The sequence below is a fragment of the Scardinius erythrophthalmus genome, assembly GCF_964197995.2.
Source record: "Scardinius erythrophthalmus genome assembly, chromosome: 23".
Lineage (NCBI taxonomy): Eukaryota > Metazoa > Chordata > Actinopteri > Cypriniformes > Leuciscidae > Scardinius > Scardinius erythrophthalmus.
In genome coordinates this window covers 14,747,073-14,758,095 of record NC_138243.1, presented here as the reverse complement: position 1 = coordinate 14,758,095, position 11,023 = coordinate 14,747,073, and positions in this window count along the sequence as shown.

The window sequence follows — 11,023 nt, the reverse complement described above, 5'->3', positions numbered from 1 at the left end:
GTTTTTCGCCCGATCGAAACCAGACCAGTCTAGGACAATTCTCTGGACACTCTAGATCAATAATTATCAAAAAAAAGTTGAACTTTTGCATGTAGATGGCTGTAATAGGGTCATTTAGAAAAGGGGCATGGCAAAAAAACACTAAAAAGCCTATAAATCCTAAATGAAAACTCAGAACTTCACAAAAATTGGTGAGCATATGTGACATAACATCATTAACAAGCATGCCAATTTTTATGGAGATCGGACCATAGGTGGCGCTATAACTGCTAAAAAGCTTTAAAACCATATATTTCCTATGGTATTTCCTGTAAATGGTCTTTTCCATCTATTATGTCAGTAGTTACATGCTTGCTAAATAAAACTTAATCACTTTTGATGCTTTTGTGCTTAAAGGCCTTAACTGCTTGAACCCCGATAAATGCTGCTTGCAGCTTTAATTATTATTATTATTATTATTATTATTATTCCGCCGTAAAACGCATCGTGCAGCCCAAACCGTAAGAGCTGGAACTTTGAAACTTTGACAGATGGTAGTACAAAAATCGAGGAAAGGTTCAGAGATTATGACCCCGATTGGCCCATAGGTGGCGCTATAACAACCAAAAGCGCGAAACTGCTCATAACTCCTAGACCGTATGTCGTAGACTCAAGTGTCTTATATCATTGGAAAGCTGGACGCCTGACGAACAAAACGTATATCTCCGATTTCATTTCCGCCATGATAGATTTTCCGCCATTTTGAATTTTGTCAAAAATCTACTTTTGCGAACTAGTCCCTGGTTTTTTGCCCGATTGGAACCAAACTAGTGCAGAAATGTTCTCTGGAGACTGAATATCAATAATTATCGAAAAAAAGTGGAAATTTCGATTCACGGTCGCTAAGGGGCGCCAAAACGTACGTTGTGGGAGGGGCCTATTTTACTAAAATGGCTATAACTCCCGATGTAAATGTGGTATCTTCACCAAACTTGGTACACATGTGTATGAGCTTACTCTGGGGTCACAGTAAAAAAATTGCGACGATTGGCCTCATGGTGGCGCTATAAAATGAAAAAAACATAAAACAGGCTATAACCACCTGACCGTTAGTCCGATTGACTTGAAAATTGGTATGCAGTGTCTTGGTCCAAGGTGCCATGTATGTGTATGAGGACATTGGCGTATCTCAAAAAACATGGCCGCCATTGGCCAACGAAGTTTGAGCACCTATTAGACAAGGTTAACGGAGGCCGATCGGAACGAAACTCAATGGGCATGTTCGGCTCATGGCCCTAAAGGTCTGTAAGAATTTTGAAAGAAATCGGCCACTAGTTGGCGCTGACGAGTTTTACGGCTCTGTAATCACGTGGTGTTACAAATATCCACACAATATGCATATCATTTGATAGATCTCCTCATCCTGAACAACTTTGCCTCAAGAACCATTGCTGTCAATCAAACTGTTCATTAATTATTCATTAATATGTTAAAAACCTACTTTTGCGAACTAGTCCTAGGTTTTTTGCCCGATCGGAACCAGACCAGTCTAGGACAATTCTCTGGACTCTCTAGATCAATAATTATCAAAAAAAGTTGAACTTTTGCATTTGGATGGCTGTAATAGGGTAATTTATAAAATGGGCGTGTCAAAATACATTAAAAAGCCTATAAATCCTAAATAAAAACTCAGAACTTCACAAAAATTGGTCAGCATATGTGACATAACATCATTAACAAGCATGAAAAATTCTATGGAGATCGGACGATAGGTGGCGCTATAACTGTTAAAAAGCTTTAAAATCATATATTTCCTATGGTAAACTGCCTGTATTGGCTGTAAATGGTCTTTTCCATCTCTGATCATATAATTTTCATATCATAATGTTCAAAACTAGTGCAATACAATTCTCTGGACTCACTAGATCAATAATTGTCAGAAAAAGTTGAACTACTTCATTTGGATAGCTATAATAGGTTCACTTCAAAATCTGGCCTTTACCAAGTGTCCCCGAAAGCCTATATCTCTTTAATCAATGCTCAGACCTTCTTAAAAACAAGTCAGAACGTGTGAAATATCACCCTGAACAAGCATGAAAATTTTCAGACAGATCGGACAAAATTTGCCTCTATAACAGTTAAAAAGGTGAAAATGATATGAATTAATGGCATGTTAAGCCAATAAGTGGTATTTTACTGCCCCCTGCTGTTTAAAATAGTCATTTTCTCATATTGGTATTGGTATCAGTCATGGTAAATCATGATAAATGATGGTGTGTGTGTGTGTGTGTGTGTGTGTGTGTGTGTGTGTGTGTGTGTGTGTGTGTGTGTGTGTGTGTGTGGTACAAATATAACAAAGGTTTTATTTTCCAACATGAAAACAAACATAACAGAGTGCTAGTGCACAAACAATAACCGACAATGATAATGGATGAGAGGGGAACTTAAATACACAGATCAAGACAAGGACAACAGGTGACGGTTATGATGATGAGGAGCAGGTGATGATGAGGACGGTGATGAGGAGCAGGTGCAGGTGATGACGACAGATGGTGAATGTGATGAAGACAGAAGGTGAATGTGATGAAGGTGAATGTGACACCAATATCACTGAAACATTTGTGTGTGTGTGTGTGTGTGTGTGTGTGTGTGTGTGTGTGTGTGTGTGTGTGTGTGTGTGTGTGTGTGTGTGTGTGTAGCATTATTGTGTGTAGCATATGTAGCAAGTATGCATTATTGAGTTAACATGGAAACACTGGTTTGCTTTAGTGCAGAAAACTGGTCAAAATCATGAGGTTTAAAGTGAAAGTGAGCCAATAAGTGGTCTTCTACTGCCCTCTGCTGGCCATTCTACTTAATTAAATTTTTCCACATGTGCTTGCATTTATACTTGAATACACACTAAAAATCACTTATATAGCAATAACTATTATAACATAATCATATTTTGTCAGTGTTAATCACTTTATGTGCACTGACACTTCAAATAATTGCTAGTAATGTGGTAAATCATGGTAAATCATGGTTAACTATGCTGTGTGTGTGTGTGTGTGTGTGTGTGTGTGTGTGTGTGTGTGTGTGTGTGTGTGTGTGTGTGTGTGTGTGTGTGTGTGTGTGTGTGTGTGTGTGTGTAAGCATGCATTGAGTTAACATGGATAAACTGGTTTGCTTTAGTGCAGAAAACTGGTTTAAAGTGAAAGTGAGCCAATAAGTGGTCTTCTACTGCCCTCTGCTGGCCATTCTACTTATTAATGAAATATTTCAACATGTGCTTGCATTCATACTTGAATACACACTAAAAAAATCACTTATATAGCAATAACTATTATAACACAATCATATTTTGTCAGTGTTAACCACTTTATTTGCACTGACACTTCAAATAATTGCTAGTAATGTGATAAATCAGGCTAGAAACATGGTAAATCAAAGTAAATAATCCTAGATTGTCGTTTATCTCCTGGTAAATAATACTAGAACGTGGTATATCATGGTAAATCATGGTTAACTATGCTGTGTGTGTATGTGTGTGTGTGTGTGTGTGTGTGTGTGTGTGTGTGTGTGTGTGTGTGTGTGTGTGTAAGCATGCATTGAGTTAACATGGAAAAACTGGTTTGCTTTAGTGCAGAAAACTGGTTTAAAGTGAAAGTGAGCCAATAAGTGGTCTTCTACTGCCCTCTGCTGGCCATTCTACTTAATAATGAAATATTTTACATGTGCTTTTGCATTCATACTTGGACACACACTAAAAATCACGTATATAACTAACTATTATAACACAATAATATTTTGTCAGTGTTCATCACCTCATTTGCACTGACACTTCACATATTTGCTAGTAATGTGGTTAATCATGCTAGAAACATTGTAAATCATAGTAAATAATACTGAAATGAGGTGTATCAAGGTAAATCATGCTAGAATCCTAATAAATCATTCTGGAACATGGTATATGATAGTAAATCATGCTAGAATCATATTAAATAATTCTAGAATGTGGCAAATCGTTGTGGGAGGAGCCTATTTTACTCAAATGGCTATAACTCAAGAAGTAAATGAGATATCTTCACCAAACTCAGTACACATGTGTATGGGTTCAATTTGAGGTCACAGTAAACAATTCTATGGAGATCGGAGCATAGGTGGCGCTATAACTGTTAAAAAGCTTTAAAACCATATATATCCCATGGCAAATTGCCTGTATTGGCTGTAAATGGTCTTTTCCATCTATTATGTCAGTGGTTACATGCTTGCTAAATAAATCTTAATAACTTTTGATGCTTTTGTGCTTAAATGCCTTAAAGGCCTTAACTGCTTGAACCCCGATAAATGCTGCTTGCAGCTTTAATTATTATTATTATTATTCTGCCGTAAAACGCATCGTGCAGCCCAAACCGTAAGGGCTAGAGCATTGAAACTTTGCCAGATGGTAGTACAAAAATCGAGGAGAGGTTCAGAGATTATGACCCCGATTGGCCCATAGGTGGCGCTATAGCAACCAAAAGCGCGAAACTGCTCATAACTCCTAGACCGTATGTCGCAGACTCAAGTGTCTTATATCATTGGAAAGCTGGACGCCTGACGAACAAAACGTATATCTCCGATTTGATTTCCGTCATGATAGATTTTCCGCCATTTTGAATTTTGTCGAAAATCTACTTTTGCGAACTAGTCCCTGGTTTTTTGCCCGATCGGAGCCAAACCAGTGCAGAAATGTTCTCTGGAGTCTGAAGATCAATAATTATCGAAAAAATGTTGAAATTTCGATTCATGGACGCTAGGGGGCGCAAAATAATCGTTGTGGGAGGAGCCTATTTTACTAAAATGGCTATAACTTAAAAAGTAAATAAGATAGCTTCACCAAACTCGGTACACATGTGTATGGGTTCATTCTGGGGTCACAGTAAAAAAATCGCGACGATTGAACACTAGGTGGCGCTATAACATGAAAAAAACATGAAAAGGGCTATAACCACCTGACCGTTAGTCCGATTGACTTGAAAATTGGTATGCAGTGTCTTGGTCCAAGGTGCCATGTATGTCTATGAGGACATTGGCGTATCTCAAAAAACATGGCCGCCATTGGCCAATGAAGTTGAGCACCTATTAGACAAGGTTAACGGAGGCCGATCGGAACGAAACTCGATGGGCATGTTCGACTCATGGCCCTAGAGGTCTGTAAGAATTTTGAAAGAAATCGGCCACTAGTTGGCGCTAACGAGTTTTATGGCTCTGTAATCACGTGGTGTTACACTTATCGTCACAAAAAGCATATCATTTGATATATCTGCTCATGCTGAACAACTTTGCCTCAAGAACCATTTCTGTCAATCAAACCGTTCATTAAATATTCATGAATATGTCTAAAACCTACTTTTGCGAACTAGTCCTAGGTTTTTTGCCCGATCGGAACCAGACCAGTCTAGGACAATTCTCTGGACTCTCTAGATCAATAATTATCAAAAAAAAGTTGTACTTTTGCATTTGGATGGCTGTAATAGGGTAATTTATAAAATGGGCGTGTCAAAATACATTAAAAAGCCTATAAATCCTAAATAAAAACTCAGAACTTCACAAAAATTGGTCAGCATATGTGACATAACATCATTAACAAGCATGAAAAATTCTATGGAGATCGGACGATAGGTGGCGCTATAACTGTTAAAAAGCTTTAAAATCATATATTTCCTATGGTAAACTGCCTGTATTGGCTGTAAATGGTCTTTTCCATCTCTGATCATATAATTTTCATATCATAATGTTAAAAAACTAGTGCAATACAATTCTCTGGACTCACTAGATCAATAATTGTCAGAAAGTTGAACTACTTCATTTGGATAGCTATAATAGGTTCACTTCAAAATCTGGCCTTTACCAAGTGTCCCCGAAAGCCTATATCTCTTTAATCAATGCTCAGACCTTCTTAAAAACAAGTCAGAACGTGTGAAATATCACCCTGAACAAGCATGAAAATTTTCAGACAGATCGGACAAAATTTGCCTCTATAACAGTTAAAAAGGTGAAAATGATATGAATTAATGGCATGTTAAGCCAATAAGTGGTATTTTACTGCCCCCTGCTGTTTAAAATAGTCATTTTCTCATATTGGTATTGGTATCAGCCATGGTAAATCATGATAAATGATGGTGTGTGTGTGTGTGTGTGTGTGTGTGTGTGTGTGTGTGTGTGTGTGTGTGGTACAAATATAACAAAGGTTTTATTTTCCAACATGAAAACAAACATAACAGAGTGCTAGTGCACAAACAATAACCGACAATGATAATGGATGAGAGGGGAACTTAAATACACAGATCAAGACAAGGACAACAGGTGACGGTTATGATGATGAGGAGCAGGTGATGATGAGGAGGGTGATGAGGAGCAGGTGCAGGTGATGACGACAGATGGTGAATGTGATGAAGACAGAAGGTGAATGTGATGAAGGTGAATGTGACACCAATATCACTGAAACATTTGTGTGTGTGTGTGTGTGTGTGTGTGTGTGTGTGTGTGTGTGTGTGTGTGTGTGTGTGTGTGTGTGTGTGTGTGTGTGTAGCATTATTGTGTGTAGCATATGTAGCAAGTATGCATTATTGAGTTAACATGGAAACACTGGTTTGCTTTAGTGCAGAAAACTGGTCAAAATCATGAGGTTTAAAGTGAAAGTGAGCCAATAAGTGGTCTTCTACTGCCCTCTGCTGGCCATTCTACTTATTAATTAAATTTTTCCACATGTGCTTGCATTTATACTTGAATACACACTAAAAATCACTTATATAGCAATAACTATTATAACACAATCATATTTTGTCAGTGTTAATCACTTTATTTGCACTGACACTTCAAATAATTGCTAGTAATGTGGTAAATCATGGTAAATCATGGTTAACTATGCTGTGTGTGTGTGTGTGTGTGTGTGTGTGTGTGTGTGTGTGTGTGTGTGTGTGTGTGTGTGTGTGTGTGTGTGTGTGTGTGTGTGTAAGCATGCATTGAGTTAACATGGATAAACTGGTTTGCTTTAGTGCAGAAAACTGGTTTAAAGTGAAAGTGAGCCAATAAGTGGTCTTCTACTGCCCTCTGCTGGCCATTCTACTTATTAATGAAATATTTCAACATGTGCTTGCATTCATACTTGAATACACACTAAAAAAAATCAATTATATAGCAATAACTATTATAACACAATCATATTTTGTCAGTGTTAATCACTTTATTTGCACTGACACTTCAAATAATTGCTAGTAATGTGATAAATCAGGCTAGAAACATGGTAAATCAAAGTAAATAATACTAGATTGTCGTTTATCTCCTGGTAAATAATACTACAACGTGGTATATCATGGTAAATCATGGTTAACTATGCTGTGTGTGTATGTGTGTGTGTGTGTGTGTATGTGTGTGTGTGTGTGTGTGTGTGTGTGTGTGTGTGTGTGTGTGTGTGTGTGTGTGTGTGTGTGTGTGTGTGTGTGTGTGTGTAAGCATGCATTGAGTTAACATGGAAAAACTGGTTTGCTTTAGTGCAGAAAACTGGTTTAAAGTGAAAGTGAGCCAATAAGTGGTCTTCTAGTGCCCTCTGCTGGCCATTCTACTTAATAATGAAATATTTTACATGTGCTTTTGCATTCATACTTGGACACACACTAAAAATCACGTATATAACTAACTATTATAACACAATAATATTTTGTCAGTGTTCATCACCTCATTTGCACTGACACTTCACATAATTGCTAGTAATGTGGTTAATCATGCTAGAAACATTGTAAATCATAGTAAATAATACTGAAATGAGGTGTATCAAGGTAAATCATGCTAGAATCCTAATAAATCATTCTGGAACATGGTATATGATAGTAAATCATGCTAGAATCATATTAAATAATTCTAGAATGTGGCAAATCGTCGTGGGAGGTGCCTATTTTACTCAAATGGCTATAACTCAAGAAGTAAATGAGATATCTTCACCAAACTCAGTACACATGTGTATGGGTTCAATTTGAGGTCACAGTAAACAATTTTATGGAGATCGGACCATAGGTGGCGCTATAACTGTTAAAAAGCTTTAAAACCATATATATCCCATGGCAAATTGCCTGTATTGGCTGTAAATGGTCTTTTCCATCTATTATGTCAGTGGTTACATGCTTGCTAAATGAATCTTAATAACTTTTGATGCTTTTGTGCTTAAATGCCTTAAAGGCCTTAACTGCTTGAACCCCGATAAATGCTGCTTGCAGCTTTAATTTTTATTATTATTATTAGGGGTTCAAGCACGAAGTGCTGAAACCCTATTGTAATTGTACTGATTTTTATTATTAGGGGTTCAAGCACGAAGTGCTGAAACCCTATTGTAATTGTGCTGATTTTTATTATTAGGGGTTCAAGCACGAAGTGCTGAAACCCTATTGTAATTGTGCTGATTTTTATTATTAGGGGTTCAAGCACGAAGTGCTGAAACCCTATTGTAATTGTGCTGATTTTTATTATTATTAGGGGTTCAAGCACGAAGTGCTGAAACCCTATTGTAATTGTACTGATTTTTATTATTATTATTATTATTATTATTCTGCCGTAAAACGCATCGTGCAGCCCAAACCGTAAGGGCTAGAGCTTTGAAACTTTGCCAGATGGTAGTACAAAAATCGAGGAGAGGTTATCAAATTATGACCTCGATTGGCCCATAGGTGGCGCTATAACAACCAAAAGCGCGAAAGTGGTCATAACTCCTGGACCGTATGTCGTAGACACAAGTGTCTTATATCATTGGAAAGCTGGTCGTCTGACGAACAAAACGTATATCTCCGATTTCATTTCCGTCATGATAGATTTTCCGCCATTTTGAATTTTGTCGAAAACCTACTTTTGCGAACTAGTCCCTGGTTTTTTGCTCGATCGGAACCAAACCAGTGCAGAATTGTTCTCTGGAGACTGAAGATCAATAATTATCGAAAAAAAGTTGAAATTTCGATTCAGGGTCGCTAGGGGGCGCAAAATTAACGTTGTGGGCGGAGCCTATTTTACTAAAATGGCTATAACTCCAGAAGTAAATGAGGTATTTTCAACAAACTTGGTACACATATGTAAGAGGTCAATCTGAGGACACGGTAAAAAAATCGCGGCGATTGGCCACATGGTGGCGCTATAACATGAAAAAAACATAAAACAGGCTATAACCACCTGACCGTTAGTCCGATTGACTTGAAAATTGGTATGCAGTGTCTTGGTCCAAGGTGCCATGTATGTCTATGAGGACATTGGTGTATCTCAAAAAACATGGCCGCCATTGGCCAATGAAGTTGAGCACCTATTAGACAAGGTTAACGGAGGCCGATCGGAACGAAACTCGGTGGGCATGTTCGACTCATGGCCCTAGAGGTCTGTAAGAATTTTGAAAGAAATCGGCCACTAGTTGGCGCTAACGAGTTTTATGGCTCTGTAATCACGTGGTGTTAGATATATTGTCACAAAATGCATATCATTTGATAGATCTGCTCATGCTGAACAACTTTGCCTCTAGAACCATTGCTGTCAATCAAACCGTTCATTAAATATTCATGAATATGTTAAAAACCTACTTTTGCGAACTAGTCCCTGGTTTTTTGCCCGATCGGAACCAGACCAGTCTAGGACAATTCTATGGACTCTCTAGATCAATAATTATCAAAAAAAAGTTGAACTTTTGTATTTGTATGGCTGTAATAGGGTCATTTATAAAATGGGTGTGGCAAAATACACTCAAAAGCCTATAAATCCTAAATGAAAACTCAGAACTTCACAAAAATTGGTGAGCATATGTGTCATAACATCACAAACAAGCTTGCAAAATTTTATGGAGATTGGACAATAGTTGGCGCTATAACTGTTAAAAAGCTTTAAAACCATATATTTCCTATGGTAAACTGCCTGTATTGGCTGTAAATGGTCTTTTCCATGTCTGATCATATAATTTTCATATCATAATGTTCAAAACTAGTGCAATACAATTCTCTGGACTCACTAGATCAATAATTGTCAGAAAAAGTTGAACTACTTCATTTGGATAGCTATAATAGGTTCACTTCAAAATCTGGCCTTTACCAAGTGTCCCCGAAAGCCTATATCTCTTTAATCAATGTTCAGACCTTCTTAAAAACAAGTCAGAACGTGTGAAATATCACCCTGAACAAGCATGAAAATTTTCAGACAGATCGGACAAAATTTGCCTCTATAACAGTTAAAAAGGTGAAAATGATATGATTTAATGGCATGTTAAGCCAATAAGTGGTATTTTACTGCCCCCTGCTGTTTAAAATAGTCATTTTCTCATATTGGTATTGGTATCAGCCATGGTAAATCATGATAAATGATGGTGTGTGTGTGTGTGTGTGTGTGTGTGTGTGTGTGTGTGTGGTACAAATATAACAAAGGTTTTATTTTCCAACATGAAAACAAACATAACAGAGTGCTAGTGCACAAACAATAACCAACAATGATAATGGATGAGAGGGGAACTTAAATACACAGATCAAGACAAGGACAACAGGTGACGGTTATGATGATGAGGAGCAGGTGATGATGAGGAGGGTGATGAGGAGCAGGTGCAGGTGATGACGACAGATGGTGAATGTGATGAAGACAGAAGGTGAATGTGATGAAGGTGAATGTGACACCAATATCACTGAAACATTTGTGTGTGTGTGTGTGTGTGTGTGTGTGTGTGTGTGTGTGTGTGTGTGTGTGTGTAGCATTATTGTGTGTAGCATATGTAGCAATTATGCATTATTGAGTTAACATGGAAACACTGGTTTGCTTTAGTGCAGAAAACTGGTCAAAATCATGAGGTTTAAAGTGAAAGTGAGCCAATAAGTGGTCTTCTACTGCCCTCTGCTGGCCATTCTACTTATTAATTAAATTTTTCCACATGTGCTTGCATTTATACTTGAATACACACTAAAAATCACTTATATAGCAATAACTATTATAACACAATCATATTTTGTCAGTGTTAATCACTTTATTTGCACTGACACTTCAAATAATTGCTAGTAATGTGGTAAATCATGGT